Here is an 8,193-nt window from a genome sequence, read left to right on the forward strand (position 1 = left end):
ATTTGCTCATTGTTCTTGTGATCATTTTGACCCCACGGGGTGAGATCTTGCGTGGAGCCCCAGATCGAGGGAGATTATCAGTGGTCTTGTATATCTTCCATTTTCTAATTATTGCTCCCACAGTTGATTTCTTCACACCAAGCTGCTTGCCTATTGCAGACTCAGTCTTCCCAGCCTGGTGCAGGTCTACAATTTTGTTTCTGGTGTCCTTCGACAGCTCTTTGGTCTTCACCATAGTGGAGTTTGGAGTGTGACTGTTTGAGGTTGTGGACAGGTGTCTTTTATACTGATAATAAGTTCAAACAGATGCCATTAATACAGGTAGTGAGTGGAGGACAGAGGAGCCTCTTAAAGAAGAAGATACAGGTCTGCGAGAGCCAGAAATCTTGCTTGTTTGTAGGTGACCAAATACTTATTTTCCACCATAATATGCAAATAAATTCTTTCCAAATTAGACAATGTGATTGTCTGGATTTGTTTCCACATTTTGTCTCTAATAGTTGAGGTATACCTATGATGAAAATTACAGGCCTCTCTCATCTTCTTAAGTGGGAGAACTTGCACAATTCGTGGCTGACTAAATACTTTTTTGCCCCACTGTATGTATACATATGTATTTATATGTGTGTATATGTCTGTAAATACATATATACACATATAAATATATAAATACATATATACACATATAAATATATATATACACACATACACATATATAAATATACATATTTAGATGTATGTATGTTTTATGTTAAAACCCTTTGCAGCCTTTATTTCTAACACCTGAGACCTCATATCTTTGAGCTCTATAACTTTTTTGTGCAATGTTTTTTTAAAATATTTTTTATTAGATGGTGTTATTATGATTATAACAGTTTAACAAACAATGTAGAGCACTACCAAATGTACTACAAATCAAAACAAGAGCAAAATAAAGTGAATATGTCTCAATAATATATTAAACTATTATAATAGCAGCCGTTATAAAAAAAATCACTAGATAAATAAAAAAAAAACAAAGAAAACAGCGCTATAAAATCATACAAAATATTTATTCCAAATTAAAATGACTAACAATCAGTGAAAGAGTCTATAAAAGACATAATGAATTTAAATATTTATGTCCGTGAGTTCAGACAGTGTGGGGTACCATATATTATTATTGCAGGATCTCTTGTTTGAGCAAAATTTCAACAATTTAAAAAATGTCAAGGTATCGATACAAGCAAACAATAGGTGTATATAAAATATGTTTATACAATAAGTCAAATGCAAGACACATTAAATGCTGGCGATATATATATAAAGTGCTAGGGAAACGCACTAATTACTGACAGCGTGAGTAGTGTGCATATCAATAGAGGAAATGAAACATACAAAATGCTAGCAGTGTATCAAACAGTAAACATCAAGATAGTACTAAAAGAAGAATGCACTAGTTACTAGCAGCATACGTTATATTGTATATATTCTGATGCAGAAAGTAAAACATTCAAATTGCTAACAGCTTATCTGATAAAATAAAAAAACAGAAATAGGACACTAAAAAATGCTAAACAAAAGCTAAAAAGCTGTGAATAGTAACACTTGCCTGGCCAGACCACACTTCCACAACGCGTTTCAGGGACACACCCCTTCATCAGGTGAACTGATCTCTGGTTAATTTCCTGAGCACTAATGTCTCAATGAAAATATAGATTTGACTGCATTTAATTAACCAATACATATAGCATCCTTCTTTTACACTTTAAGTTGAGTTTAGAGTTAGAGGGATCGGATGAAGTATGATATGTTTGATCCGTATACCACATATTTATATGTATGTTTTCATATATTGTCAGTTATTGCCAAGATTTTTAGGTTTTATTGTTTTTATTGTTATTTTGGTAAAGTTTTAGATCATGTATCACTATCAAATAAAAACGTTTTTGTATCACTTTGCAGATATTAGGTTTTGCAGATATAAACAATTGATTGTTATTTAGTAATACATTTTTGATTTGTATAATTAGTGACAGTATATTTTTGGGATATTTTAATAGAGAGTGTAATATAATTTTTTCTCCACTAGATGGTGATGTTGGATATGATATGGTCACTCTGATTTATATATGGCATAAATTTTATTAGCAGGTGTAATATTTTTAGTCCTTCACTAGATGGTGATATTGGATATGATAGGGTCACTGTTGTTACATAGAATTTTATGTTTTAGAATTGAGCATGATTGATTATTATTTTATGTGGTGACCTTTTACCATCAAGGTATTCTCTTATTTAATTGGTTTATGTAGAATTTGTGACCAGGTTTGATCAATACTTGGTCACATGACTAGCGTGTTGACAACGTAGGTCAGGTGACCGTGTATAGTTACATCACTAGGTTGGGCTAGTAGGCATATACCTAAAAGGTATCTCGGAATAAAACATTTGGAGTTTACAGCAATCGGTCATTTTCTTATGTTTTAGATGTTTGAGTGGTGGGAAAATGATGTCACCAATATGGCGGAGAACGCCCATACTAGGACTACTACACCGCTACTAAAGGATACCCGTAATGATAGTAAAATTTACTGCAGGTTTCCTAATAGTAGATGCACTTTATTTAGAGCTCATTTATCACTTAAATGATTGTAATATATTTTATGTGAAATCAATTAATGTTAATGAGTTAAAGGGACATAAAACCCAACATTTTACTTTTTGTTATTTTTCATGATTCAAACAGAGCATCTGATTTTAAACAACTTACCTATTTACTTCTTTTTCCAATTTGCTTCATTCTAATTGTATCTTTTTTTTGAAGGAGCAGCTATGCACTATTGGGAGCTATCTGAAGACCTCTAATGAACCAATGAAAAGAGGCATTTTTGTGCAGCCACAAATCAGATACTACCTTCCAGTAATGCATTGCGGCTCTTGAGCCTATCTAGATATGCATTTCAACTAAGGATACCAAGAGAATGAAGCAATTTAGATAATGGAAGCACATTGGAAAGTTGTTTAAAATCACATGCTCTGTCTGAATCATGAAAGAAAAATGTAGGTTTCACGTCCCTTTAATATCATGATTATGTATGTGTATATATTCTGCTTAGATGAATGTTTGTATTATGCTGCTTGAGGAATCAATATTAACTTGCGAAACGCGTTAAGCATGGTTTTTAAAACATGTGTTAAACATACAATAACCTATACGTAAGCTTGGGAGAGTTTTTAAGGATCAAGCTGAGTCCTGGATGGTGATTTATTGTCACGCTTATCACTGGGGGACACAGTATTGGCAGTAAACCTGTTGCAGCTCTGGATCCATTTGAGACTGGAGGAGAGCTAGTGGGTGAGCTCTTGAATACCCAAACCGTTATAAGTGTACTTTGAGATAAGTGTTTCCATTTTGTGAGTATCCTTCATTAGTGAACCTGATGCTCCAATGGTATTGTGCCATTGGAGCGCCGTCTTTTCTTTTTGTTTGTTACAGTTTATATTTTATGATGTTTGAAACCAAATGTGATACAATATTGGATTTGCAATGTGCCTTTAATATAGATTCAGGTCAAAATTGCATGATTGTTTGATTTTTTATTTTAGTTCTTTTTATTGAAAAATATGTGATGTCTTAAAATATCTTCTGTGTTCTTCAATTATTGTTGAGGTTCAGCTATTTAATTATGTTTGAAACCACATGTGACACAATATTTGAAGTTTTGCAACGTGCCTTTAATATATATCCAGGTCAAACATGCAATCCTGGGTCCCCCCACTCTTTTTTATTATTCAAATAATCATTTGTTATTTCATAAATAAGAAAGTTTCATAACTGTATGATTATTCTTTACTTTTTTTTATTTTTTTTAATACTGTGTTAATGTTTCCAACATATCTTGCAGAACAATGTTGTAATTTTGTATCTTTATGGATTTCATGCTTAAGAGTGGAAGATGATTTATTTTGGGATGTATTTATTAAAAATTTATTTTGCTGTTGTTTCTTGATGTATTTAATTGAAACCTTCAATATAATATATATTTCCTCACGCAAAAATGGCATTCCATCTCTATCTCCTGGCTAGGGCGCATTGCAACTCTTAAAATTAGTTATCTTCCTAATTTGACACTAAAAAATGCTAAACAAAAGCTAAAAACCTGTGAATAGTAACACTTGCCTGGCGGGACCACACTCCTACAACGCGTTTCAGGGACACGCCCCTTCATCAGGTGAGCTGATGTCTGGTTAATTTTCTGAGCACTAATGTCTCAATGAAAATATAGATTTGACTGCATTTAATTAATCAATACATATAGCATCCTTCTTTTACACTTTAAGTTGAGTTTAGAGTTAGAGGGATCGGATGAAGTATGATATGTTTGATCCGTATACCACATATTTATATGTATTTTTTCATATATTGTCAGTTATTGCCAAGATTTTTAGGTTTTATTGTTTTTATTGTTATTTTGGTAAAGTTTTAGATTATGTATCACTATCAAATAAAAACTTTTTTGTATCACTTTGTAGATATTAGGTTTTGCAGATATAAACAATTGATTGTTATTTAGTAATACATTTTTGATTTGTATAATTAGTGACAGTATATTTTTGGGATATTTTAATAGAGAGTGTAATATATTTTTTTCTCCACTAGATGGTGATGTTGGATATGATATGGTCACTCTGATTTATATATGGCATACATTTTATTAGCAGGTGTAATATTTTTAGTCCTTCACTAGATGGTGATGTTGGATATGATATGGTCACTCTGATTTATATATGGCATACATTTTATTAGCAGGTGTAATATTTTTAGTCCTTCACTAGATGGTGATATTGGATATGATAGGGTCACTGTTGTTACATAGAATTTTATGTTTTAGAATTGAGCATGATTGATTATTATTTTATGTGGTGACCTTTTACCATCAAGGTATTCTCTTACTTAATTGGTTTATGTAGAATTTGTGACCAGGTTTGATCAATACTTGGTCACATGACTAGCGTGTTGACAACGTAGGTCAGGTGACCGTGTATAGTTACATCACTAGGTTGGGCTAGTAGGCATATACCTAAAAGGTATCTCGGAATAAAACATTTGGAGTTTACAGCAATCGGTCATTTTCTTATGTTTTAGATGTTTGAGTGGTGGGAAAATGATGTCACCAATATGGCGGAGAACGCCCATACTAGGACTACTACACCGCTACTAAAGGATACCCGTAATGATAGTAAAATTTACTGCAGGTTTCCTAATAGTAGATGCACTTTATTTAGAGCTCATTTATCACTTAAATGATTGTAATATATTTTATGTGAAATCAATTAATGTTAATGAGTTAAAGGGACATAAAACCCAACATTTTACTTTTTCTTATTTTTCATGATTCAAACAGAGCATCTGATTTTAAACAACTTTCCTATTTACTTCTTTTTCCAATTTGCTTCATTCTAATTGTATCTTTTTTTTGAAGGAGCAGCTATGCACTATTGGGAGCTATCTGAAGACCTCTAATGAACCAATGAAAAGAGGCATTTTTGTGCAGCCACAAATCAGATACTACCTCCCAGTAATGCATTGCGGCTCTTGAGCCTATCTAGATATGCATTTCAACTAAGGATACCAAGAGAATGAAGCAATTTAGATAATGGAAGCACATTGGAAAGTTGTTTAAAATCACATGCTCTGTCTGAATCATGAAAGAAAAATGTAGGTTTCACGTCCCTTTAATAACATGGTTATGTATGTGTATATATTCTGCTTAGATGAATGTTTGTATTATGCTGCTTGAGGAAGCAATATTAACTTGCGAAACGCGTTAAGAATGGTTTTAAAACATGTGTTAAACATACAATAACCTATACGTAAGCTTGGGAGAGTTTTTAAGGATCAAGCTGAGTCCTGGATGGTGATTTATTGTCACGCCTATCACTGGGGGACACAGTATTGGCAGTAAACCTGTTGCAGCTCTGGATCCATTTGAGACTGGAGGAGAGCTAGAGGGTGAGCTCTTGAATACCCAAACCGTTATAATTGCACTTTGAGATAAGTGTTTCCGTTTTGTGAGTATCCTTCATTAGTGAACCTGATGCAAGTGATATTGTGCCATTGAAGCGCATTCTTTTCTTTTTGTTTGTTACAGTTTAAATTTTATGATGTTTGAAACCAAATGTGATACAATATTGGATTTGCAATGTGCCTTTAATATAGATTCAGGTCAAAATTGCATGATTGTTTGATTTTTTGTTTTAGTTCTTTTTATTAAAAAATATGTGATGTCTTAAAATATCTTCTGTGTTCTTCAATAATTGTTGAGGTTCAGCTAATTAATTATGTTTGAAACCACATGTGACACAATATTTGTAGTTTTGCAATGTGCCTTTAATATATATCCAGGTCAAACATGCAATCCTGGGTCCCCCCACTCTTTTTTATTATTTAAATAATCATTTGTTATTTCATAAATAAGAAAGTTTCATAACTGTATGATTATTCTTTACTTTTTTTATTTTTTTAATACTGTGTTAATGTTTCCAACATATCTTGCAGAACAATGTTGTAATTTTGTATCTTTATGGATTTCATGCTTAACAGTGGAAGATGATTTATGTTGGGATGTATTTATTAAAAATGTATTTTGGTGTTGTTTCTTGATGTATTTAATTGAAACCTTCAATATAATATATATATTTCCTCACACAAAAATGGCATTCCATCTCTATCTCCTGGCTAGGGCGCATTGCAACTCTTAAAATCAGTTATCTTCCTAAATTGACCTACTTATTCAGGTGCCTTCCATTTCGAGTACCCAAACAAATTTTATTACAGTTCCAAAATGGATGCACAAAGTACATATTGCATGGTAAACCCCAGCGTATAGCTCATAAAATTTTATAGTATCCTAGACTACATAGAGGTATTTCCTCCCCATCCATCGTAAGATATCATGAGGTGGCAATGCTCACTCATGTTTCTCAGTGGGGAGTCAAGGACTCCCAAAGTAAATGGAGAGACATTGAGCAGGCCTTATTACTCTCTAATATTTACTTATGCAAACTCATTTGGATCCCGCCACACTGTCACAGGAATTTGTCTATTAATAATCTTATAATTAGAGAATGCCTCTCTTCCTGGGATTAGATTAGGCACTATAAATCAATAGTCCCCCATCCCTCCCCCATCACTGCTGTTTAAGGCCTTCTCACGGGCATCACCGATTCTCACCCTGGAATGTGGACACGATTAGGGTTTGAAAGAATCTCAGACTTATGGTCCACCCCCTCACAAGGTCACTTTGTTTCACTAGACCAAATCACGGAATCCACACCTATGCCCTATTTCTGATATTTGAATATTCTCGAGTAATCAGCCTACTCTGTCTCCAGTTGGGGATTTAAGCCTATGCCAGCAAAAACTATGGGAATCTAGGTGGCAACTAGTGCTTCGGAATCTGTTGGCGCTCTACAAATACCTGTTAATTATAATAATAATAATAATAATAATAATAATAATAATAATAACAGGGATATTGATTAGGTAAACCCTTGTCAAGTCACTATAGTTTAATTGAAGGAGCGTCGCCTCTTGATAAAGCTTCACATATAAGAAAATGGGAACACAAATTAAACATATCTATCCCCATCCAGGTCTGGCAATGCACACTCTTATTAACTTAAAAAGCCATCTACTGTATAACCATGTATGAGACATACTTTAAGCTTCTCACACACTGGTACTACGTTCCAACAAGATTAGCCAAATTGTTTCCTAATGCTTCTCCTAAATGCTGGAGAAACTGTGACCTCATTGGGGATATGACGCATATATGGTGGGGCTGCCCGAAACTCAAACCTTTGTGGAACACGTTTCACCACATTGTCCAGATTTGGGATCTCCCTCTCTAAGACACTGGAAGTGGCCCTGTTTCTCCTGGGTTCCTGCAGGTTACCCAGGCATCAAGGATACTTGTGCATTTACCTATTTTCAGCTATAAAACTGTCCATCGGCAGAGCATGGAAAAGAATAACCCCTCCCACCTGACCAGAAATAGCTAAAGTTATGGCGTATATTTATTCTATGGAAAAAAGTGTTTTATTCCCTAGGAAACTCTGACCTTTTTGAAATGATTTGGGCAGACTGGAAAGCTATGTTTAACACTCATTGGCTTCCTAATCTGGACACATAAAGAGACTTCCCTCATT

This window comes from Bombina bombina, chromosome 7 (assembly GCF_027579735.1).
Source record: "Bombina bombina isolate aBomBom1 chromosome 7, aBomBom1.pri, whole genome shotgun sequence".
Lineage (NCBI taxonomy): Eukaryota > Metazoa > Chordata > Amphibia > Anura > Bombinatoridae > Bombina > Bombina bombina.